Here is a 27,049-nt window from a genome sequence, read left to right as displayed (position 1 = left end):
CAATATTATAAAAAGTTCAAAGATCAAAACAAGCAGGAATACAAAACCCTTTTGTGCGAACACAAAAAGCATCTCAATAACATCCTTGAAACAGCAAAAAGAGATTTTGACCAGTGAAGAAATAAGATGTTAACTCACAAAAATGCCATTTTGACTTTGCTAAATCAAGATGAGAATTTACTACAGTTCAGTTCAGAAAATGGGCTTGGGGATGGAATAATGCCTACAACTAACAAAAAGGATGATTGAGCTGTGGGCTTATATGAAACATCCTTTGCTGAGTTAAAGACTGGGAACAAGAGGAAAAAGAAACACAAGGGTTGAGTTATGATAATACTATGATGTACAAATTCTGCTAATCTTATTGCATTTATTGACTTTAAGTACAATTTTGTAATTATACAATATGATGTGTAATTGTGAAATGAGGTGAAAGTTTTATTTGCATAGTATGTAATAAGCTATTATTAGAGGTTCGTGATGTTAAGTTTGTGTGAGGCAGATGCAAGGCCATTGTAAATAAACCCTCATTGTTGTGAAGCTAGCTTTTTTTCTTTCAAGGGATTAGGTGTTAGGAAATAGAGATAGTTTAAGTAAGTTTATGTGTACTTGGTATGTTAAGAGTAAGGTATATCTTTACGTTCAATTTATATTTTTTCTATTTGTGGCTTAAGAGGTGAAACCTGGGATCTGGTTTCATTTTTGATTGGAGACAGCAGGCCTAAAGCTCTGTTTATATACCTGCATTTCCAATGAGTTTTATGACTCTTCAAGGGGAGTAAAACAAACACAAGAGTAGAAAAGAAACTGTGCTGTTGCCTAGCAACACGGGTCCCGAGAAGGAGGACACACACACACACACACACACACACACACACACACACACACACACACACACACACACACACACACACACACACACAAAACTAAAAAAAAAAATAGCTGGTTGAGTTCAGTTGGAAGCAGCTGCCAGAGAGACTAGACAGCAGAGGGGCAGATAGCAAGTCCCAAACTGAAGTTGAAGCCAGGATTCCAGAGAGACTGGATACTGGGAGAGGGAACTGCAGGAAGAGTAGATTTCCCAAAAGAACTGGAAGGTCCCAAAGCCAAGGACTGAGACAGAAAGGAAAAGTCTCAAGAGGTCAGTCTAGTCAAAGGACAAGGGCAGGAACCTGGAAAAGGTCCTGGTCTGTGTAAGCGAAAGTAAGGAGGAGAGAGGAAGGCTCCAAGTTTCAAGCTTAAAGGGAGAAAGCTGCAGGAAGCAGATTTAAAGTGATATAGACTTGTGAGAAACCAGAAGATCCAAGGAGACAGCTGAAGGTCTATAACTCTTTACTATGGACGTGTGAAGCAGTGGTGTACTGTTGATGGCTAAGTCAGTGAGAGATTGTGGGTAAAAGAAAACCTGAATGTACGGGGGAGAGGAACATTGGAAGGAGATTTCGAAACCCTGGATGTGGTCTCTTGTGGAAGGCGTCTGAGAGAAAGCATCGGTTTAGGAGAAGATTCCAGAGCAAGTTCATCAAGAATGGAGAATGGAAACCCCCATGTGAAAGACGGAGCTCAGTGAGGACGGTTGGCTCATGGTGTGACAAACATCTGGGGGCAGTTGAGAAGAGTTCCATTGCATCTGTCTAGGGTGGCATCTGTCACTTGGTTTCATAGTGTGTCTGACCACAGGTCACCTATTGGTTTACAAGGGCTATTTACTTACTGTGAAAATTAGGTATAAAATCGCTTTTGTAACTTGTGTTATCCTTACAAATCTGTATATATTTGTAAAGGTATAGTTGTGGGTGAAGGAGTATTGTAATATAGTTCATCTTTTCTTGTTTAATGCATGTTTTATTCTTTTGTTAAAAGCTCATCAACTGACTTCTGTGAGTCTGTTCAGTAGCCACTCTCCATGTATCTAAACAAAAAATAAAAGTTAGGATCTATCAAGCCAGGTTCCCGCCTGGGATTTGGCTTGTCCAGTAGTAACATCAGCTGGGATCATAACAGTGTCAGCACCTCCAGCCAGAGTCAACACCTCCAGCCAGAGTCAGGACCCCCACAGAAAACCAGCACCTCCAGCCAGAGTCAGTCCCTCCAGCTAGTCAGTCCCTCTAACGAGATTCAGCGCCTCCAGAGAAAGCCAGCGCCTCCAGCTACAGTCAGCATCTCCAGATAGTCAGTGCCTCCAACCTGAGTCAGCACCTCCAGTGAGAGCAAGTAGATCTAACCAGAGTCAGCGCCTCCAGCCAGACTCAGTGCCTCCAGTTAAAGTCAGCATCTCCAGCCAGAGCCAGCACCTCCAAACAGAGTCAGTACCTCTAGCCAGAGCCAGCACCGCCAGGGAGAACCAGCAACTCCTGCCAGAGTCAGTACCTCGAGCCAGAGCCAGGACCTTTGGCCAGAGCCAGCACTTCCAGTTAAAGTCAGCATCTCCAGCCAGAGCCTGCATCTCCAGCCGGGGCCTGCACCTCCAGCCGGAGCCTGCACCTGCATCCGGAGCCTACACCTCCAGCCGGGGTCAGTATCTCCAAACCAGAGTCAGCATGTCCAGTGTGAGTCGGCGCCTCCAGCCAGAGTCGGCGCCTCTAAAAATAACCAGCACCTTTAGCAAGCCAGTACCTCCAGCGAGAGTCAGTCCATCCAGTGGAACTCAGCACCTCCAGCCAGTTAGTACCTCTAACCAGAGTCAGCACCTCCAGTGAGTGTCAGCACCTCCGTCCAGTGTCAATAGCTCCAGTCGGAGTCAGTACCTTCAACAAGAATCTATGCCTTTAGCAAATTTATCTCAGCAAGTATCAGCACCATCAGCAGGGAGAAGGAAAGGAGGAAAAAGTCAAGCAGGTGTATATTCTTAGATTTTTCTTGCTGCAAAGAGACATGCTGTTGAAACTTTTCATCTTGCACTCAACAGGACAGAATTGCAGGAATAGCAAATCTCAACGGAACAACAATTTATACTGTGTGGAAAGAGGGTGCTGCTTGGTTGCCAAGTGGATTGGCAGAGGCGTTGCCATGGAGAATGCACCAGGAAACAGTTAACTGCCAATCTTTGGTTTAAATTCAAACCAGGCAGGTTGACTCTGATTGGTCAAGGCATTGCCATGGGGAATGAACCAGGGAATGGCTGTCCCCCAAACGTTTTTTAGTTGAAAAAGGCACAATGCCTATGGATATGTTCTTTCTAATTGCAAAGGACAGGGCCCTGTGTGTGAATATATGTAACTTCTAGCACACCGTAAGTGAGCCATATTGCGAGCCTGACTGATAATCTTAAATTGGTTGCTAGTGTAATACTTAGCACAATCATTTTTTCTTCTTTTCCTGGTGTCCTGGCCAACATTTAGCCATCAACCAACACTAGCAAAATAGATTAGCTGATCATTTGTCTCACTGCTGTTTGTGGGAACTCGTTGTGTGGCATTTGGCTGCCATGTTTCTTACATTACAACATTGACTATACTTCAGAAAGTAATTAGTTGGCTGTGAAGTGTTCTTGCATTTCCTGAGGTCATGAATGACACTAGTTTCATTGTTTACTCTATATTTTATAACAAGTGACATTGCTAACTTCTAGGTGGCTTCAGCTGCCTAGGCCCTAACCTCTGGAATTCTCTCTCTACACTCTCCACCTCTCTAGTCTCCTTTAAGACATTCTTTAAAACCTACCTCTTTAACCAAATTTTTGGCCATCTGTCCTATTATCTGCTTATGTGGCTCAGTGTGAAACATCATTTGATGGTGCTCCTGTGAAGCACCTTGGGATGTTTTACTACATTAAAGGTGCTATATAAAGGCAAGTTGTCTAAACACAAGATTTTTTTCTCTATTGCTAACTAGATGACACCATCCACACTCCTAAATAGCTATGGCTAAGAAAGACACTCAAGAACAAGTTTGTTTTCTAAAATGGAGTCGCTGGTTTTACTGTGTTAAAGGTGCTATATAAATGTAAGCTGTTGTTGTAAAATATGGAAGAGCCATAGAAGTGCAGGCACCAGTGGGCTTTTATCTCTGAGACATGGGTTGCAATCCAGCTCCAACATGGGATGAAAATATCACTTTTTCTGAGCTGTTAAAACATTGTTTGTAAAATGAGACGGGATAATCAGAAGTCACAATCCACAGCACTATTTCTTTTGCAATTGTGTGAGATGTTATCAGTCAGAGGCAGCATTTTATCTGAGGTTGAACTGGGAGTCATGTGTCAAATTGTTAATCTCCCAGCACTTTACTTCCCGTCTCCTGATCAGCAACACACACACGCACGAGAATTAGACACGCTCACTGCAACCAAATGGGCTGCTCCAAGTCGAGAGAGCTGATTGTTTGAGAGCTGCATAGCCAACAAAGCTAATGTCTTGAATCACAAGAAACAGCTGGGCTTTTTTCCCCCCGTTTATTAATAGCAAGCAAATGAGTTACTGGGAGGTTCAGCCATTTCAGCCCTCACTCTCTTCAGACTCCTACACTCACATCACCTGCTGTATCTCACTGTGATCAGTTGGTAGCATTCTTGCTGCTGATTCACAAAAGTTGTGGGTTCCAATCCCACTTAGGGACTTGATTCATGACTTATACATCATTCACAGAGGCAAGCACACAAGTCAGAGGGGGCATACAAACCTTTTTTTTATTCATTTAAGGGATGTGGGCGTTGCTGGCTAGGCCAGCATTTATTACCCATCCCTAATTGTCCTTGTTCAGAGGGCATTTAAGAGTCAACCACATTGCTGTGGGTCTGGAGTCACATGTAGGTCAGACCAGGTAAGAATGGCAGATTTCCTTCCCTAAGGACATTAGTGAACCATATGGGTCTTTACAACAATCGACAATGGTTTCATGATCATCATCAGACTTTTAATTCCAGATATTTATTGAATTCAAATTCCACCATCTGCTGTGGTGGGATTCAAACCTGGATCCCCAGAGCATTACCCTGGGTCTCTGGAATACCAGTCCAGTGACAATACCACTATGCCATCGCCTTCCCATATCCCTTGATTCCCTGAGAGACCAAAAATCTGTCTATCTCAATCTTAAATATATTCAACGATTGAGGATCCACAACCCTCTAGGGTACAATGTTCCAAATATTCACAACCCTTTGAGTAAAGAAGTTTCTCTTCACTTCAGTCCTAAATAATCACCCCTTTATCCAGATTCCCCAGCCAGGGGAAACAATCTCTCAGTATCTACCCTGTCAAACCCCTTCAGAATCTTGTATGTTTCAATGAGATCACCTCTCATTGTTCTAAACTCCAGAAAGTGTTGACCCAATTTACTTAACCTTTCATCATAGGACAACCCCCTCATCCCAGGGACCAATCCAATGAAACTTCGCTACTGTCCCCAATGCAAGTATACCCTTCCTTAAATATGAAGACCAAAACCATGCACAGTCTTTCAGATGTGGTTTCACCAACTGTAGCAAGACTTCTTTATTCCTGTACTCCAATCCCCTTGCAATAAAGACCAACATGCTATTTGCCTCCCTAATTGCTTGCTGCACCTGAATGCTAACTTTGTGTTCCTTGTACAAGGACACCCAAGTCTCTCTGAAAATCAACATTTACGAGTTTCGCACCTTTTTAAAAATATCCTGCAGGATTATGGGGAAAAACCTGAGAGGTAGGACTACACCATATGTCTTAGCTATTCAGTCTCTGATATGATGCTCAAATTTTAAGGTAATTTAAATCAGTTTATAGCCCATCCCCATTGCTGTTGTTCCCTGCTGAGCCTGTGATTGGACTACTGGTTCAACTGGTTTTTCAGCTTCAGCTACACTCTAGTTCCTGGCCAGGGATTCACTCATCTAGCCTGAAGTACATTACTCTACTGCATTTGAATCTTAAGGTGGCCTCCAACTTCACCATCATCTCTCTGCCCTGCAACCGATTCTGCACATCTCCTGGACCTTCATTCCCAGAGTAATCCCTCCATCAGTGCAGTGCGTCCTCCAATTCTCTACCCTTCAAATAGCTTCTGGACTTCACTCACCCCTCACACCTGTCTCCAAACTCAGACAAGAATTCATCAATGCTCCATGACTCACCCTACCTACATCAACTTTATCCCAGCATGGGTCCTCTGACTTTCACTCTGGACTCCTTTCTATCGTCTCCTGTCTATTCCCTGTTTACTTACAGGAGATATGTACAGTATCCTAATAATTGCTACATAACCAGGCCTATGTAACTGTGCATTCATATGCGCATTCTGGCTGCCACTCTGGATTTGAACCTATTAGTTTTATTTTCACTTCTTTATCTACCACTTTTTTTTCCAACTTCTTTTTACCTTACCCCCTCCTAGACCCTTCCCTTCTGTTGTCATGCCTTTCGTTTCACCACTCTCAGGTACTCTGCGCTTTCAAATCCCTTTCCCAACCCTTCAATATTCCTCAACCATCCTAATCTCTTTCTGCTGTCCCAGGTTTGACTCCCTGTTAGATAAGTCTATAGCTTACCTTTGTGCCTATCTTGGCATCCTCCAAAGGGCTGATCAGGGCACTCCTTGCTGCCTCCTTATGGGCAATAACTGCAATTGCCCCATCCCAGGCTCTCACTGACCTTCCTGTCCAGTACATCCACTGGGGCCTAATCCTGTCAATTTCCTCCCCGTCCAACCCACCCCTCCCAGTGCTGACCCTGTAGACTCAGTTCTCATCACCTCTCTCCGCATTTCCCTCTAGAACGTCCATTAACTTGTGAATAGGACTCTTGCCATCTATGAGCTTATTCTGGATGGTTGCATTGACATCATGGTTTTGTCAGAAATGTGGCTGAGGGGTGATAACACCTTCCCCCTAAGTGATGCCTCCCTACCTGGCTATACCTTTCATCACTTGCCTCATCCAGAGCGTTGCTGTGGCAGTGCGGCTCTTATCACAAAATCTCACCTTAGATTTGTCCTCCTCCTTTTGCACTTTTTCATCCTTTGAACATCTCACCTTGTTCCACCTGTCACAGCTCTCATTTAAAATCCTCGTTCTCTACTGCTCGCCCAAGTAGCATAATTTTGTCACGGTAAAGAGCTGGCACTGACACCAAGGGCCGAATGGCCTCTTTCTGTGCTGTAGAATTCCATGATTTCATTGGCTGTGAAGTACTTTGGGACATCCTGAAGTCATGAAGGGCGTTGTATAAATACAAGCCTTTCTTTCTGATGCTCTCTCTCTGCCTTGTACTCACTGATTTTAATCCTCAACCTATTTCCATTTCATGGCAGAAACCTTATATTAAAACAAAAACAGCTGCTTTATCAATTCCACCTTGCCATCATCCCCACACCCCATCCCCAACTTTTCCTGGACGCAGTGGCTCCTCCTGAGCTATGGGTCTACAGATGATTGGACTTGGGTCAGGTGCTGTCAGACAAATAACTGTGCAAATATGGAGCCATAATATAGAAACTGGTCATGTAGAATTATTAATTTTCAGTGTGTGCTAGTGTGAGATTCACGGGCCTTTAATCAAGCTATATATGCATAAACACTGACTTTTAAAATATATTTGTTCTCGAGATCAGGGTTTGTTGGACAGCGATCAGGTACAAGATGGGCCAGATCTTGCCGGGCGAAACAACAGATGTGAGAAAATCCATGGCTGTGCCATTGCTAATTTGGCTTAATTACCAAGAGGTGTATGGGAGTAGCTTGAAAATAATTTTCTCTCCATCAGGCAGAAAGGCTCCTATGCCATCGCACAGAGGCAGTCAAGACTAAATATAACCTTCAAATGAAGCAGCGTTTGAGGGAAGGCATAATTGAATCAGGGTCCGCAGCCACAATTCAAGCCCCATTTTTAAAGGTACATTCTATCTTTATTTTGATAGGATAGCTTGATTTTACATTATTTATTAGGTAAGCAGGAAAACACAGAGAAATTTGGGAAACAGAGGAGTAGAGTTGGTTGGAATCTAGCAGTTTTGCCTGAGGAGCTGGGAGACACAGAATGGAGGTACTCTAGTGCCTCCACAGGCAGGAGGGTGTGACACGTTTACATCGGCAGTTCTCATTATAGATGTGGACTGAAGAATGTGTAATGTGTGGCAAAAACATAACAGCAGGAAGTAAGGTTTTGTTGACAAGGAGTACATGCAAACCTATTATTCATAATTTTCTTGTCAGTTTTCTCACCCACTCCTGTCCTGATAGAATTGATTCCTTTTATAGTGATGCTTCACAGGCAGTACTCCCAGTCCCTTAACCGAAGGACCACATTTCACACTGGAGCCTAAAACTGTTCTCCCACCTGACATTTTTCTACATGATTCCAGCAAGGGCTGCTGGAGCACGATCCCCAGTTGATGGCTTTGAGGGGTGTTGAAGACATTTGAAACAGTCCTAGCATTAATCGGCTGAGATCAACCTACTCAGCACAGAGCAGAGATCATAACTAGGACTTTCCTGCTTTATGTGCCTCAGCTACTCACCAAGTCATCAGCAAAGCTTGCCTTAGTGCTTTAATCCACTGTGCCATTGTCACAGGTTATTTCCAACATGCACAGCACACTAGAGAGAACAACAGCCTGAAACCAATCGGACAATCAATATTTTTATAGAAATAGTATGATGTCAAATTTTGTCTTTGATAAGGTGCTTCACAGGAGCATTGTGACATTTTACAATGTTAAAGATGCTGTATAAGTATAAGTTGTTGTGGATTGCTGATGGTTCAGTAAGTAAACACACTATATGGATTGGTACCAGGGCTTCTATCTGTTTTTATGAAACTTTATTGCACTGCCCCTGCATTATATGCCAACACCCACGATACCCTGGTTTGCCTCTATATTATATTCCAACACCTATGATTCTGTGTGCATGTACATTATATTTTAACATCTACCCGAGCTATGCTTCCAACCAAGGTATATCCTAAAATTCACTACAGCCATCCATAGATGTACAGTATATATATCCTGACATTCAGTATTCTTCCCCACTCATGTTGATCTGCTCGTTCCTTCATTTTGGCTCCAAAGCTCACCAATTCACCCAATATGACCTCTTTAGTCCATTTGGAAATGCCTGACTTGTTTCAAGGACTGAGTATCAAGAAAATTTTGATTTCTGCATCATGACAAAAATTAGTGACATGTTGCCACTGTGAACACTATGATTATTCCAGGAAAGAGTGACATATGACAGTGCAGTCATAGTGACTACCTTGGGCTGACAAGTGGCAAGTAACATTTTTTTTATTCGTTCATGGGATTTGGGCGTCATTAGGTAGGCCAGCATTTATTGCCCATCCTAAATTGCCTTTGTTCAGAGGGCATTTACACCACACAAGTGTCAGGCAATGACCATCTCCAACAAGAGAGAATCTAACCATTGCTCCTTGACATTCAATGGCTTTATCATCGCTGAATCCCCCACTATCAACATTCTGGGGGTTACCATTGACCAGAAACTGAACTGGACCGGCCATGTAAATACTATGGTTACAAGAGCAGGTCAGAGGCTAGGAATCATGTAGCGAGTAACTCGCCTCCTGACTGCCCAAAACCTGTCCACCATCTACTACAAGGCACAAGTCCAGAATGTGATGAAACACTCTCCACTTGCCTGGAATTTGCAGCTCCAACAACACTCAAGAAGCTTGATACCATCCAGGACAAAGCAGCCTGCTTGATTGGAATCCCATCCACAAACATTCACTCCCTCCACCACCGACACACAGTGGCAGCAGTGTGTACCATCTACAAGATGCACTGCAGAAACTTACCAAGGCTCCTTTGACAGCACCTTCCAAACCCACAACCACTACCATCCTGACTTTTTTTGTATTCATTCACGGGATGTGGCGTCACTGGCTAGTTCAGCATTTCTAGCCCATCCCTAGTTGCCCTTGAGAAGGTGGTGTTGAGCTTTCTTCTTAATCCGCTGCAGTCTATGTGGTGTAGGTACACCCATAGTGCTGTTAGAGAGGGAGTTACAGGATTTTGACCCAGTGACAGTGAAGGAACGGTGATATATTTCCAAGTCAGGATGGTGAGTGGTTTGGAAGGGAACTTCCAGGTGGTGGTGTTCCCACCTATCTGCTGCCCTTGTCCTTCTAGATGGTAGTGGTCGTGGGTTTGGAAGGTGCTGTCTAAGGAGCCTTGGTGAATTCCTGCAGTGCATCTTGTAGATGGTGCACACTGCGGCTACTGTGCATTGGTAGCGGAAGGAATGAATGTTTGTGGATGTGGTGCCAATCAAGCGGGGCTGCTTTGTCCTGGATGGTGTCGAGCTTCTTCAGTGTTGCGGGAGCTGCACTTATCCAGGCAAGTGGGGAGTCAGGAGGTGAGTTACTCGTCGCACGATTCCTAGCCTCTGACCTGCTCTTATAGCCACAGTATTTATATGGCTGGTCCAGTTCAGTTTCTGGTCAATGGGTAACCCCCAGGATGTTGATAGTGGGGGATTCAGTGATGGTAATGCCATTGAACATCAAGGGGCGATAGTTGGATTCGCTCGTTGGAGATGGTCATTACCTGACACTTGCAAGGCGCGAATGTTACTTGCCACTTGTCAGCCCAAGCCTGGACATTGTCCAGGTCATGCTGCATTTGGAGACGGACTGTTTGGAAATATATTGGTGATCCTTCACCATCACAGGGTCAAAATCCTGGAACTCCCTCCCTAACAGCACTGCGGGTGTACCTACATCCCATGACTGCAGTGGTTCAAGAAGGCAGCTCACCACCACTTTCTCAAGGGCAATTAGGGATGGGCAATAAATGTTGGCCTAGCCAGTGACACCCAGATCCCGTAAGTTAATAATGAAAAAAATCCTTCGAGTGTCACTGTAAAGATACTTCTAAAAACTCAATTTAGCCAACTAAAGGTTTGAATCAGGATTGAGCAATTACAACAGCTTGGGCCCAACATTCTCAAATGAAAAAATAACCACTGCACAGCCAAATGGAGTGAGTTTACCAGACTAGTTCCAGAGTATGCTTTTTTATTCCAAGAATACTATGTGATAAATATATTAAATAATACATCAGAATAAATAAAATCTGAGCCACAGCAGCGTAAGAAAACTGTTGAAATAGAAAAGTTGACCAGAAAATTTTCAAGATATCATCCAGGTGGCCATTTGTCATGCGTTGGTGTTGACATTGGGCACAGGCAGGGTCACATTTAGCTGTAATAAACCCCAAAGTACACATTTACACTTGTCAGCAATGGTCAATGGATAGCAATCAGGAGCCATCATCACTTCCAAACCTGTGTATCGGCACTGAGGCATTCAAAGTGTCTTCTCGACCTCCTTGCAGGAACAAAGAAGCCTTATGTTGGCAATTCCTACTTACAATGTAGAACAAGATATAATGGACTGTTGAATGTCCCTTTCATCCCACTGGAGACTTTGTGCATGGTTATAGATAATATCAATTATGAGTAGGATATCCCAAAATAAGTAATAAAAATCTGTACTTTGTCAGTCCACTTGGTGCAAAATGTCACTGCTGAAGACCCAAACATTTCTACTTTTCCAACTAATTTGTTTTGGGAAATGAGGACTCAAGAATTACTGCATTGCTAGGTTGCTTCTATTATATCTGAGCAATACATTGCAATAGCCTGTGGCCAACACTCCCAGCAAAGTTAACAAAACTATAAGATTTAAAATGAATGGGCGCAGCCTCTCTACTTGCAAAGTGACTCTCTATGATGCAATTTTATTAGGAAAAATAACTAAGCTCCCAATTTCCAGCAAGGGAAGTACACACACAAGATTTTTTTACGTGCAGTTTTCTGTTCCCTTTGATTCCCAACATGGTGGGCCAAATTTACAATTCCATACATTAGGCTTCAATGACAATCACAGCAGGGGGAGGTGACAAGCAAACGCTAGGCATCTCTGCACAAGGATTAAGGGAGATGTTATGCATCTTTTCATTGCTAACTCATTTGGCATTAGCACTGGCCCAGTAATATTCTGGCTGCCCTCTTAGCCAGACAATACTGCATAATACAAGGTGAACTGGACAGATGGAAGATGAGCCTCATCCTGCCCTCAACCAAAACCACATCCTTTCCAGTTGGGGGTCACTGGACAGCGATCAGGAATGTGAACTTTGACTGATTTGATTCCCCTCCCTAGCTGCCTAATCGCTTTTCTTAACCCCATTTTCCTGGAGGCGACAATTCCTGATGTGGTACATATGAACATAAAAATTTGGGGCAGGAGTAGCCATTTGGCCCCTCGAGCCTACTCCGCTATTCAGTAAGATCATGGCTGATCCTATGGTGGCCTCAACTCCACATTCTGCCTACCCCTGATAACCTTTGACTCCTTTGTTAGTCATGAATCTATCTACCACTGCCTTAAAATTATTCAATGACCTGCCTGGTCATTGAATGCACTGCCTGGAAGTATGCTGGAGGCAGGTTCAATCAAGGCATTCAAGAGGGCATTAGATGATTATTTGAATAGAAACAATGTGCAGGGATACGGGGAAAAGGCAGGGTAATGGCACTATGTCATAAAGCTCATTTGGAGAGCCAGTGCAGACACAATGGGCCGAATGGCCTCCTTCTGTGCCATTAAAATTCTGTGATTCGGTGACCCTGCCTCCACCACTCTCTGGAGAAGAGAGTTTCAAAGATTTATGGCCCTCTAAGAGAAAAAGTTTCTTCTCATCTCCATCTTAAATGGGAGACCCCTTATTTTTAAACTGTGTCCCCTAGTTCTAGTCTCTCCCATAAGGGGAAACAGCCTTTCAGCATCCACCCTGTCAAGTCCCCTCAGGATCTTATATGTTTCAAGAAAGTCTCCTCTCATTCTTCTAAACTCCAATGGATACAGGCCCAGCCTGTCCAACCTTTTCTCATCAGATAACCCCTTCATTCCAGGAATCAGTCATGTGAACCTTCTTTGAACTGCTTCTGATGCATTTTTATCCTTTCTCAAGTAAGGAGACCAGAATTCACAGTACTCCAAGTGTGGTCTCACCAATGCCCTGTACAGCTGCAGTAAAACATCCCTACTTTTATATTCCATTCCCTTGCAATAAATGACAACATTCCATTACGAAACAAAGATATGTAGGGAAGTAAATTGCGAAGAGGACCTGAGGCTACAAAGAGACATAGATAGGTTAAGTGAGTGGGCAAAGATCTGGCAAATGGAGTATAATGTGAGCAAATGTGAAATTGTCCATTTTGGCAAGGAGAATAAAAAAGCTTATTATTTAAATGGTGGGAGATTACAGAGCTCCAAGATGCAGAGGGATTTGGGTATCCTAGTGCATGAATTACAAAAGGTTAGTATGCAGGTACAGCGAGTAATTAGGAAAGCTAATAGAATGTTATCATTTATTGAGGGGAATTGATTACAAAAGTAGGGAGGTTATGCTTCAGTTATACAGGACATTGGTGAGACCACATTTGGAGTATTATGTACAGTACTGGTCTCCTTATTTAAGGAAGGATGTAAATGCATTATAAGCAGTTCAGAGAGGATTTACTAAACTAATACCAGAAATGGGCAGGTTGTCTTATGGAGGAAAGGTCAGACATTTAGGTTTGGAAGAGTAAGAGGCGACTTGATCGAAACCTTTAAGATCCTGAGGGGTCTTGACAGGGTGGATGTGGATAGGCTGTTTCCTCTTGTGGGAGAATTTAGAACTAGGGGTTCAAAAATAAGGGGTCGCTCACTTAAGACAGAGATGAAGAGAATTTTTTGTCTCTCAGAGGATAGTGAGTCTTTGGAACTCTCTTCCTCAAAAGGCAGTGGAAACAGAGTCTGAATATTTTTAAGGCAGAGCTAGATAGATTCTTGATAATCAAGGGGGTGAAAGGTTATCGGGAGTAGGCAGGAATGTGAAGTTGAGGTTACAATCAGATCAGCCATGATCTTATTGAATGGCAGAGCAGGCTCAAGGGGCCAAGTGGCCTACTCCTGCTCCTAATTCATATGCTTTCCTAATCACTTGCTGTACCTGCATACTAACTTTTGTAATTCATATACCAGGGCACCCAGATCCCTCTGAACCTCAGGTTTCTGCAACCTCTCTTCATTTAAATAATATGCTGCTTTTCTATTCTTCTTGCCAAAGTTGATGAGTTCACATTTTCCCACATTATATTCCCATCTGCCAATTTTTTGCCCACTCATTTAACCAATTTATGTCCTCTTCACAATTTACTATCCTACCTACCTTTGTGTCATCAGCAAATTTAGCAACCATACATTCAGTCCCTTCATCCAAGCCATTGATATAAATTGTAAATAGTTGAGGCCCCAGCACTAACCCCTGTGGCACTCCACTTGTCACATCTTGCCAGCCCGAAAATGACCCATTTATGCTTAGTATTTTTCCTGTTAGCTAACCAATCTTCTAACCATACTAACATGTTACCCCCTACACATGAGCTCTTTCTTTGATGTGGCGCCTTGTCAAATGCCTTCTGGAAATTTAAGTACAGCACATCCACACCCTTTATCCACATTGCTTGTTACTTCCTCAAAGAACTCCAATAAATTAGTCAAACATGATTTCCCTTTCATAAAACTATGTTGACTCTGCCTGAGTGCATTGAGATTTTTTAAGTGCCCTGCTATAACCTCCTTAATAATAGATTCCAGCAATTTCCCTATGGTAGATGTTAGCCGAACTAGCCTGTAGTTTCCTGCTTACTGTCTCGCTCCTTTTTTGAATAGAGCAGTCACATTCATTATTTTTTTCAATCTGAGGGGACTTTTCCAAAATCTAGGGAGTTTGTAAATACATTGGTTTTAATTTTCCCAATCTCAGCAACCACTTCTGTTAAGACTCTAGGATGATTCCACATTGCTGTCATTCACTATTGAAGTATGGTCTATCAATGATGGCCAACAGAAAAAGACTCACACAGGTCTGAAGTTTATCTGCATCACTGCTGCAGTTGCCTTAATGTATACTCGCTCAACTTCGCATTAAAAGCAGTTCAATTTTGAGCCAAGCTGCATTTATAATTCCCGACCCCTGCCTGGCTGCACAACTAAGAGCCTTGGCAAGAGAAAGCCGTGTACTGCTCACCTACAGACACTGGTGGAGCACTCTTCCGACAGTTAAATGTGCAAATGTTTCTTTCAATATTTAGAAAGCAGAAAGTGAAGGACTTGCATTTATTTAGCACCATGCATGACTTCAGGGCAACCCAAGGAAATTTGCAGCCAACAGATTTCTTTTGTAATGTACAAAGTATGGCAGCCATTTTTTGCACAGTAAGGTCCCATTAACGTCTTCATGATAATGATCAGATCATGCGTTTGATTGATGTTGGTTGAGGGATAATTACCAGCCAAGATACCAGAAAGACAGGAAAAGCCGGATCAACATGCACTTGATCTAGCAGAGAAAGGTTAATCAACTCCAAAACCAGAAGCTTGCTGGCTCACATTTTTAAAAAAAATTCATTCATGGGATGTGGGCTTCGCTTGCTGGGCCAGCATTTATTGCCCATCCCTAATTGTCCTTGAGAAGGTGGCAGTGAGCTGCCTTCTTGAACTGCTACAGTCTACGTGGTGTAGCTACACCCACAATGCTGTTAGGGAGGGAGTTCCAGGATTTAGACCCAGCGACAGCGAAGGAACGGCGATATATTTCCAAGTCAGGATGGTGAGTGACTTGGAGGGGAACTTCCAGGTGGTGGTATTCCCATGTGTCTGCTGCCCTTGTCTTTCTAGATGGTAGAGGTTGTGGGTTTGGAAGGTGCTGTCAAAGGAGCCTTGGTGAATTCCTGCAGTGCATCTTGTAGATGGTACACACTGCTGCTACTGTGCGTCGGTGGTGGAGGAAATGAATGTTTGTGGATGTGGTGCCAATCAAGCGGACTGCTTTTTCCTGGATGGTGTCCAGCTTCTTCAGTGTTGTGGGAGCTGCACTCATTCAAACAAGTGGGAAGTATTCCATCACACTCCTGACTTGTAGATGGTGGATAGGCTTTGTGGAGTCAGGAGGTGGGTTACTCGTCACATGATTCCCAACCTCTGACCTGCTCTTGTAGCCACAATATTTTTTTGGCTGGTCCAGTTCAGTTTTTGGTCAATGGTAACCCCCAGGATGTTGATAGTGGGGGATTCAGTGATGGTAATGCCATTGAACGTCATGGGGCGATGGTTGGATTCTGTCTTGTTGGAGATGGTCATTGCCTGACACTTGTGTGATGCGAATGTTAATTGCCACTTATCAGCCCAAGCCTGGATATTGTCCAGGTCTTGCTGCATTTGGGCATGGACTACTTCAGTATCTGAGGGGTCGCGAATGGTGCTGAACATCGTGCAATCATCAGCGAACATCCCCACTTCTGACCTTATGATGGAAGGAAGGTCATTGATGAAGCAGCTGTAGATGGTTGGGCCAAGGACACTACCCTGAGGAACTCCTGCAATGATGTCCTGAGATAACTGACCTCCAACAACCACAATCATCTACTTTTGTGCTAGGTATGACTCCAACCAGTGGAGAGTTTCCCCCCGATTCCCATTGACTCCAGTTTTGTTAGGGCTCCTTGATGCCACACTCTGTCAAATGCAGCCTTGATGTCAAGGGCAGTCACTCTCATCTCACCTCTGGAGTTCAGACCTTTTGTCCATGTTTGAATCAAGGCTGTAATGAGGTCAGGAGCTAAGTTGCCCTGGCGGAGCCCGAACTGGGTGCCAGTGAGCAGGTTATTGCTAAGCAAGTCTGCTTGATAGCACTGTTGATGACCCCTTCCATCACTTTACTGATGGATGGATTGTAGACTGATGGGGTGGTAATTGGCCAGGTTGGATTTGTCCTGCTTTTTGAATACAGGACATACCTGGGCAATTTTCCACAGAGCCAGGTAGATGCCAGTGTTGAGCTGCAATATTGCCGGAATATTGTCAGGCCCTATAGTCTTTGCATATCCAGTGCCTTCAGCTGTTTCTTGATATCACATGGAGTGATTTGAATTGGCTGGTGATTGGCATCTGTGATCTCCGGAGGAGGCTGAGATGAATCATCCGTTCGGCACTTCTGGCTCTAAATTGTAGCAAACGATTCAGCCTTATCTTTTGCACTGATGTGCTGGGCTCCTGCATCATTGAGGATGAGGATATTTGTGGAGCTTCCTTCTCCAGTGAGTTGTTTAATTGTCCACCAGAATTCACAACTGGATGTGGCAGGACTGCAGAGCTTAGATCTGATTTTTTGGTTGTGGGATCGCTTATCCAGTTTGGCACACAACAAGTCCTGTGTTATAGTTTCACCAAGTTGACACCTCATTTTTAGGTATGCCTGGTGCTGCTCCTGGCATGCCCTCCTGCACTCTTCATTGAACCAGGGTTGATCCTCTGGCTTGATGGTAATGGTAGAGTGGGGTATATGCCGGACTATGAGGTTACAGATTGTGTTTGAGTACAATTCTGCTGCTGCTGATGGCCCACATGATTGCCCAGTCTGGTGTTGCTAGCTCTGTTCTAAATCTATCCCATTTAGCACGGTGGTAGTACCACACAACACGATGGAGGGTATCCTCAATGTGAAGGTAGGATTTCATCTCCACAAGGACTGTGTGGTGGTCACTCCTACCAATACTGTCATGGACAGATGCATCTGTGGCAGGTAGGTTGGTGAGGATGAGGTCAAGCAGGTTTTTCCCTCTTGTTGGTTCCCTCACCACCTGTCGCAGACCCAGTCTAGCAGCTATGTCAGTTAGGACTCGGCCAGCAGTGGTGCTACTGGGCCACTCTTGGAATGATGGACATTGAAGTCCCCCACCCAGAGTACATTCTGTGCCCTGGCCACCCTCAGTGCTTCCTCCAGTGGTGTTCAACATGGAGGAGCACTGGTTCATCAGTTAAGGGAGGGCAGTACGTGGTAATCAGCAGGAGGTTTCCTTGCCCATGTTTGACCTGATGGAAAATGTCCGATGTCAATGACTCCCAGGACAACTCTATACCACTATGCCACCACCTCTGCCGGGACTGTCCTGCCGGTGGGACAGGACAAACCCAGAGATGGTGACAGTGGTGTCTGGAACATTATCTGTAAGGTATGATTCCATGAGGATGACTATGTCAGGCTGTCACTTGACTAGTTTGTGAGGCAGCTCTCCCAATTTTGGCACTAGCATCCAGATGTCAATAAGGAGGACTTTGCAGGGTCAACAAGGCTGAGATTGCTGTTTCCGGTGCCTAGGTTGATGCCAGGTGGCCCGTCCAATTTCATTCCCCTTTTGTGATTTTGTAGCGGTAAGCACGACAGAGGACATTAGTGAAGCAAATGGTTTTTTTTTTACAACAATCGACAATGGTTTCATGGTCATCATCAGACTTTTAATTCCAGATTTTTATTGAATTCAATTTCTACCACCTGCTGTGATGGGATTCGAACCCTGGTCCCCAGATCATTACCCTGGGTCTCTGGATTACTAGTCCAGCGCCAATGTCCCTCTATGCCAGGCTTGCCAATTACTACTGCATGATTGCCATTGGCAACTGAGGTTTTAGGTCCAATCTCGGGCTATCAGACACAACGACACATGGACTCAAATAGCACTTGCTGGCAAATGATCTTGATGTAATGCTATGATGGAAAAATAAACAGCCCAACTAGCCCCATGTCTCTGGCGAGACATGTGCTGACAGGAGAAAAACAAATCTGAATAATGATCAGCATCCACACTTTAAAATGACCTTGAAGTTCCTGATTAAGCAGCAGCTGATGTTTAAGAGTATGATGTAGGCTGCAACTAAGAAGCCACAGCTTGACTTAAGGAAGTTCCACAAAAAATTCTCCAAATGAATCTCCTCACTTAATCCCTTGAATAGTCACGCATTCACTCTTTATATAAAGAAGCCACCAGACCTTGTAGAGAAAACACTGCATGGGGAACAGCCATACAGACCAGATGGTCCCAGATTCATTCCCCAGTCTGCACTGTTTGCTCATCTGTCAGTAGGGGCACTTCAATTGAAGCAGCAACCCCTGGATTTTGCAGTGAAGGGTTTCTGATCTGCATAACACTGTGTGATGTCAGGTTGCTGACTTGCTCACTGCACTAGCTCACTCAATTATGGCCTCCAGGCAAGCTACTGGGGTGTTTTTTTTTCCTCTTGATATTTCATTCATTTTCTATATTGAATTTGCTTTTGTCTAGGATGCCTGAGTTGGTATCTTGAGGGGATGGCAGGAAAGTGAACAAAGGAAACATATCTAGGCTAGGACTGGATGCTGAGTAAGGAGGGTTAATTTTTTAATACCTTGTTGTAAAAATCTAATTTTGTTTGTAGTTAGCATTTAACTGAAATCTATAGTTTAAATTCTAAAGTTCACAGCCTTAAGCAGGGTTTTAACCCCCACACACACACCTTAAACCAGCTTATATTTCAGCTCTTTCCTGGACTCGAACTCAAGTTCTGTCGAAGGGTCATGAGGACTCGAAACGTCAACTCTTTTCTTCTCCGCCGATGCTGCCAGACCTGCTGAGTTTTTCCAGGTAATTCTGTTTTTGTTTTAACAAGGTCTCCACTGGGTGGGCAGTTGGGCTTAATTAATTAAAGAAGCAGCTGAAACTGGTTCTTCTGTGACTGGGTCAGCCAGCCTTTGTCTTAGGCAAATGTAAAGCTAGCCAACTGAGTGCAGTTTAGAATAGAGTGCTGGGAGTTGGGTGATTAAAGGAGTTAGGGGAGGAAGGGAAAGAGGTACTCCTTTGCTTTTGGCATTTGATAACGCAAGGAGTGGAGGCCTTAAAGAGCGAGGGGAACCAGGCCAGAGATCAAAGCGGGACCAGGAGCCAGCACGAGAGGAGCAGTGGCCTTGGTAAGTAGGACTGGGTGAGTATTTTTACTGTCCAGTCTTTAAAGTAAAATTGGTCTTTAGTTTAAGTAGTTGTGTAAAGGTCCCAAGTATATATTTAATATTCCTTAAACTAGAGAAAGTAAAAGTAAAGGGAGTAATTTAAGGGTAAGTCATGGCAAGGGAGCTCAGCCATGTTGAATGCTCCTCCTGTGAGATGTCTCATGGGGAGGTGGCATAGTGGTATTGTCACTGGTATTGCAGGGACCCGGGTTCGAATCCCACTATGGCAAATGGTGAAATTGGAATTCAATAAAAATTTGGGATCTGATGACCATGAAACCATTTTCAATTGTTGTAAAAACCCATCTGGTTCGCTAATGCCCTTTAGGGAAGGAAATCTGCTGCCCTTACCTGGTCTAACCTACATGTGACTCCAGAACCATAGCAATGTGGTTGACTCTTAACTGCCCTCTGAAAAAGGGCAATTAGGGATGAGCAATAAAAATGCTGGCCTGGACAGCGATGCTCACATCCCATGAATGAATAAAAAAAATGTTGGAAGTCAGGGACACTTCCAGTGTTCAGGGCAACCATGTGTGCAGGAAATGTCTCCGGCTGCAGCTGGGTTTCGGAGCTGGAGCTGCAGCTGGGGTAACTGTGGAGCATCTGCAAGGCTGAGATCTTTGTGGATACCATGCACAGTGAGGTGGTTACACCACAGGTAAAGAGTGCACAGGCAGAAAGGGAATGGGTGACTGCCAAAACTAGACAGTCCCCCTTGGTCCATCTCCCTCACTAACAGCCTTACCGTTTTGGATATTGCTGGGGGATATGGTTTCTTAGGGAAATGCAGCAAGAGCCAAGCCTATGGCACCACGAGTGACTCAGCTGCACTGCAGGGTGGGGGTGGGGTTGGGGGGTGGGGGTGGGGGTGGTGGTTTGGAGAGAATAAAGAGTGGGAGAGTAACAGTGATAGGGAATTCTATCGTAAGGGGAACAGACAGACGTTTCTGTGGCTGCAGACGTGACACCAGAACGGTATGTTGCCTCCCTGGTGCCAGGGTCAAGGATGTCACTGAGTGGCTGCAGGACATTCTGAAGAGGGAGGGTGAACAGCCAGAGTGCGTGGTCCATATCGGTACAAATGACATAGGTAAAAAGAGGGATGAGGTCCTGAAAGCAGAATATAGGGAGCTAGGAAAATTAAAAAGCAGGATCCCAAAAGGTAGTAATCTCAGGATTAGTGCTATGTGCTACTGAGATCAGGAATAGGAGAATAGACCAGATGGAGGTTCCACTATATTTACTCATCAGAATTATTTTACACTTTAGCTGACCAATTGTGAACCTTAGCTCATTAAACATCACATTGTACCTTAAAAGAAAAACAAATCTATAAATCACTACCAACATGAAATTATATAATGTCTGGAAAGATGGTGCAGGAGGGAGTCCTGAGGCTTTGGGACTGATTCTGGGGCAAGATGGGGCCTGTACAAGCTGGATGGGTTGCACCCCAACAGGACCAGGACCAATATCCTCACAGGGGTATTCTCTATTACTGTAGGGGAGGGTTTAAACTAGAGTGGCAGGGGGATGGGAGCCCAAGAGGGAAACACAGATAGGAATGAAAGCCAGAAAAGTAGAAAGCAAAAGTGGAAGGCGGAGGAAATGAGGGCTAGCAGCAAATAGGGCCAGAGTACAAAAAAGATGTGTAAAAATGTTAAAAAGGAAGTGTCTGAATGCACAGAGCATTTGCAATAAGATAGACGAACTAACAGCGCAAATAGACGTTAAAGGGTATGATGTGATTGTGATTACGGAGACGTGGCTGCTGGGTGACCAAGCCTGGGAACTGAATATCCAAGGGTACTTGATATTAAGGAAGGACAAGCAAAAAGGAAAAGGAGGTGGGGTGCCAATGTTCGTTAAAGATGAAATCAGCGCGATAGTGAGAGAGGATATTGGCTCAGAAAATCTAGATGTAGAATCACCCTGGGTCGGAGCTCAGAAGCAACAAACAGCAGAAAACATTAGTGGGAGTTGTCTATAGGCCTCCAAACAGTAGTGGTAAGGTAGAGGACAGCATTAAACAGGAAATTAGAGATGCATGTAACAAGGGTGCTACAGTAGCCATGGGTGACTTTAATCTACATATAGACTGAGCAAACCAAATTAGCAATAATACTGTGGTGGATGAATTCCTGGAGTGTGTACAAGATTTTTTTTAAAGATTGGTGCGTCAAGGAACCAACTAGGGAACAGGCTATCCTAGATTTGGTTTTGTGCAACGAGAAGGGTTTAATTAATAATCTTGTGCCGGGTCCTTGAGGGAACAGTGACCATAACATGATGCAATTCTTCATTAGGATGGAAAGTGAAGTAGTCCGATCCAAAACTAGGGTCCTAAATCTAAACAAAGGAAACTACGAAGGTACGAGAGGTGAGTTGGCTGAGATAGGTTGGGGAACTTCATTAAAAAGGTATGATGGTGGATAGGCAATGGCTAATATTTAAGGAACTAATGCATACGTTGCAACAGTTATACATTCCTTTTTGGCAGAAAAGCAACAAGAAAAGTGGCCCAACCATGGCTAACAAAAGAAACTTAGTATTAGATCCAAAGAGGAGTCATATAAAATTGCTAGAAAAAGTAGCAAGCCTGAGGGTTGGGAGCAGTTTAGAATTCAGCAAAGGAGGACCAAGAGATTGATTGAGGGGGGAAAAATAGAGTATGAGAGTAAACTTGCAAGGAACATAAAAGCAGACTGTAAAAGCTTCCATATGTATGTAAAAAGGAAAAAGATTAGTGAAGACAAATGTAGGTCCTTTACAGTCTGAAATGGGAAAATTTATAATAGAGAACAAGGAAATAGAGCAAGTAAACAACTTCTTTAGTTCTGTCTACATGGAGGAAGACAAATAACTTCCCAGAAATGCTAGGGAACCAAGGGTCTAGTGAGAAGGAGGAATTGAAGGAAATTAGTATTAGTGAAACAATTGTGCTGGAGAAATTAATGGGGCTGAAAGCTAGTAAGTCCCCAGGGCCTGATAATCTACATCCCAGAGTATGAAAGGAGGTGGCTATGGAAATAGTGAATGTGTTGGTTGTCATCTTCCAAAATTCTATAGATTCTGTAAAAGTCCCAGCAGATTGGAGGATGGCAAATGGAATCCCATTATTTAAAAAAGGGAGAAAACAGGGAATTACAGACCAGTTAGCCTAACACCAGTGATAGGAAAAATGCTAGAGTCTATTATAAAGGATGTGATAACAGGACTCTTAGAAAATATCAACGGGATTAGACAAAGTCAACATGGATTTATGAAAGGAAAATCATGTTTGCCAAATCTACTGGAGTTCTTTGATGACATAACTAGCAGAATAGATAAAGGGAAAACCAGTGGAAGTGGTGTATTTGGATTTTCAAACGCTTTTGATAAAGTCCCACATGAGAGGTTAGTGTGCAAAATTAAAGCACGTGGGATTGGGGATTGGCATGGATTGAGAATTGGTTAGCAGACAGGAAACAGAGAGGAGGAATAAAATGGGTTTTTTTCAGAATGGCAGGTGGTGACTAGTGGGGTACTGCAGGGATCAGTGCTTGGGCCCCAGCTATTCATAATATATATTAATGATTTGGATGAGGGAACCGAATGTAATATTTCCAAGTTTGCTGGTGATACAAAACTTGTTGGGAATGTGAGCAATGAGGAGGGTGTTATGAGGCATCAAGGCGATTTAGACAGGTTGAGTGAGTGGGCAAATACATGGCAGATGCAGTATAATGTGGATAAGTGTAAAGTCATCCATTTTGGTAGGAAAACAGAATGGCAGAGTATTATTTAAATGGTGATAGATTGGGAAATGTTGATGTACAAAGGGACCTGGGTGTCCTTGTACACACCAATCACTGAAAGCAAGCACATAGGTGCAAAAAGCAGTTAAGGCATCAAATGGTATTTTGGTTTTCATTGCAAGTGCACTTGAATACAGGAGCAAGGATGTCTTACTGCAGCTGTACAGGGCCTTGGTGAGACCACACCGGGAGTAGTGTTTGCAGTTTTGGGCTCCTTACCCAAGAAAGGATATACTTGCCATAAAGGGGGTGCAGCCAAGGTCCACTAGACTGATTCCTGGGATGGCAGGATTGTCATAGGAGATTGGGCCGGCTAGGCCTGTATTCACTGGAGTTTAGAAGAATGAGATCCCCTCTCATTGACAAGTATAAAATTCTGACAGGGCTGGACAGGCAGGATGCAGGGATGATATTTCCTCTGGCTGGGAGGTCCAAAATAAGGGATCACAATCTCAGGATACGGGGCAGACCATTTAGGACTGAGATGAGAAAAAACTTCTTCACTCAGAGGGTGGTGAACATATGAAATTCTCTACCACAGAGGGCTGTGGAGGTCAAGTCACAATATATATTCAAGGAGGTTTAGGTAGATTCCTAGACTCTAAAGGCACCTCTATGCAGCTCCACCTGTCCCCCTGCCCCCTTAAACCAGCTTATATTTCACCTCTCTTCTATTTTTCCTCAGTTCTGTTGAAGAGTCATACAGACTCGAAACACTAACTGTGTTCCTCTCCACAGATGCTGTCAGACCTGCTAAGTTTTCCAGGTATTTTTATTTTTGTTTTGGATTTCCAGCATCTGCAGTTTTTTGCTTTTATCTTAGAGCTTTTCCAATCATTGGGCCAAGATATCAAGCAGAGACCAATATAGGAGGGATGGAATATCAAAGGGTGAGTGAACTTGAACTGTTCTTGTCCAACCAACGAGAAACTGACAGAAGCCGGATATTGGTTTACCCAGTGCCCTTGCTTGGGAATTGTTGTAAGAAACATAGGGGTCAAAAGTGGGGGGACGATTAAAACCAATTGTTTTCATATTGACATCAGAGCTCCTACAAACAGCTAAAATTTACTTCTAATTTTCTGTCCCTATTGTACATCTAGAACTACACCATGACTCCGGCAGCTAACTGTAATAGGTCCAGATGGCAGTCAGACACTATATACCCACATTACCTTCTGAAATGGTAGAGACTTGTTTCTTAGCATTTCAACCACCATTCACCCGAAGACTGACATTTCAAAATGGCAAGTTGTTTGTTTAAGCAGGCTTTTTGTAACGCAGCACATACACACATACCTAGTAATTTAAGACATCCAATTGTAGGAGTTTTACCCACAAGTAAAAACCAAAAACACATGGCTAAAGGGCATGGAATCCTAGACAGTGCTTGCTGTTCAAAGATTCCCCACTACTTTACATGGCACCCCTTGACTACATCATCTCTTGTAGCCTCTCCACACCCAATACTTCAATCACAAATTATCTCTGACCACTTCATTTTCCTTATCACCCACATACCCCCACCTTCCAATGTTCACTATCCACCCATGAGAAATCACTCCTTACGCTCCCTCACAAAACAAAGATTTACATTTATATAGTACCTTTCACAACCACAGGACACTCCAAAGCATTTTACAGCCAATGAAATATATTCACTGTTGTAATATAAGAAACATGGCAGTAAATTTGCACACACCAAGCTCCCAGAAACAATGTGATAATCACCAGATAATCTCCTTTAGTGATGTTGATTTAGGGATTAAATATTGGCCAAGACAATCTTAATTCCTTGCTCTGCGAAGAAATCTTGTCACAGGGTCTTTTACATCTCCCCTAGAGGGCAGATGGGACCTCTGCTAAACATCTCATCCGCAAGATGGCACCTCAAAGTGCAGCACTCCCTCAGCATTAGTGTCAGCCGAGATTATTTTCCCTGGAGTAAGATTTGAGCCCCTAACCATCTGATTCAGATCTGACCCGAGCCACACATTCACATTCTTAGTTTCCCAACTTCCTTTCCTCTGGCTCTCTATTCAAGACACCTCTGACACATACTGACCTGATAGACTGTTTGAATTTGGACCTTCTGTTGTCACATCATCTAATTAGACATAAGTAGAGTCTGTGGGACATCAACCCGTGGGCAAAAAAAGGATGAGTCAGAAACAGATTTTCCCACATGATGCAGAAAGTCAGTTGTAGCACAGAAACCAGTGGTAGGTCTGTTTTTAAAAAAAATACACTGCTGCACTCCCAAGAGCTTTATAATACCAGATTTTAACATTTTAAACTGCATCAATTGAGAATTATGAATAATTATTTCTATTTCATTTTCCTCGAGTCACTTGATTGTTTGCTGAGGTCCAGTTCCATGAGCATTGTCACTCTCTGGTATGTCACCCAAGTTTGAGGGGTATTTTATTATGAGTCATCACAGGAAATGCTGACCCTGTCCTCACCCACCCACAAAAAAAAGGGCGGGGGGGAGGGTCAATGGATTGTGATGAGCATTGGGAATCGTGGATTATTTTCCTTCCCAGAACCCATCGATATGGAGACCAATTGCAGTGCTCTGTATTGCCTTCCTGGCTGACATCTGCTGACTCGATCAAGACCAGGCACGGGAGCTGGGACCTACCTGGGCTGCATGCTCAACTACAAGAAAGTTTCTTAAACAATGATTTTGACTTGCAATTAGCTGGATCGCTAACAGTAGGTATTCAATCTGCAAATATGTAATTTGAAAATAAAAGGTAATTTTCCCCTCAAAGGACTTGCGCTTCTATAGTGCCTTAGACAACCTCAGGATGTCCCAAAGCACTTTATAGCAAACATAGTACTTTGGTGTTGTCACTGTTGCAATGTAGGAAATGCAATTTGCGCATAGCAAGGTCCCACAAGTAAGAATATAATGATCAGGTGATTTGTCTTAACAATACTGATTGAGGAATAAACATTGGCAGGACACCAGCATCAATTTTCTTCAAAATACTGCCAGGGATTTGTGTTCACCTGAGCACAAAGCATTGGTTTAATGTCTCAGCTGAAAGACAGAAACTCACAACAGGGCAGCCTAGTTTATGTGTTCAAGTCTCTGGAGCTGGACTTTGCCCCTTGGCCTACTAACTCAAAGGCAAGAGTGCTGCCATTTAAGCCACAGCTGGCTCCTATATTATTATTAGGTAGCAGCTTGCGTAGTGTGGAAATTGAATTTGACACCACATCCAAAGGCTCATAGGAAGTGATCAGTTATATTGCACTCAGATGACTCTTTAGACAAACCCTTTTATCGTGCATCAATGCATAGCTAATATTTTTCCACTTTAGGTACCTAATGTTTTGCGTAAAGAATTGTAGTTCCATTCCAACTGGGGTTTAAGAAGCTGCTAACTGAAACCTGGGCTAGGAGTAAATCAAGTGATTACTGAGAC

At 43.6% G+C, this 27,049-nt stretch overlaps 1 protein-coding gene across 4 annotated transcripts in view; it reads right to left on the bottom strand.

The window, feature by feature from the left end:
- Window positions 1–27,049, bottom strand: part of pym1 (PYM homolog 1, exon junction complex associated factor) — a 94,522-nt gene that overhangs the window by 52,447 nt on the left and 15,026 nt on the right. The window lies entirely within an intron of this gene.

The sequence above is a fragment of the Carcharodon carcharias genome, chromosome X (genome assembly GCF_017639515.1).
Source record: "Carcharodon carcharias isolate sCarCar2 chromosome X, sCarCar2.pri, whole genome shotgun sequence".
Taxonomy (NCBI): domain Eukaryota; kingdom Metazoa; phylum Chordata; class Chondrichthyes; order Lamniformes; family Lamnidae; genus Carcharodon; species Carcharodon carcharias.
This window is presented reverse-complemented; position numbering and strand designations above follow the sequence as displayed.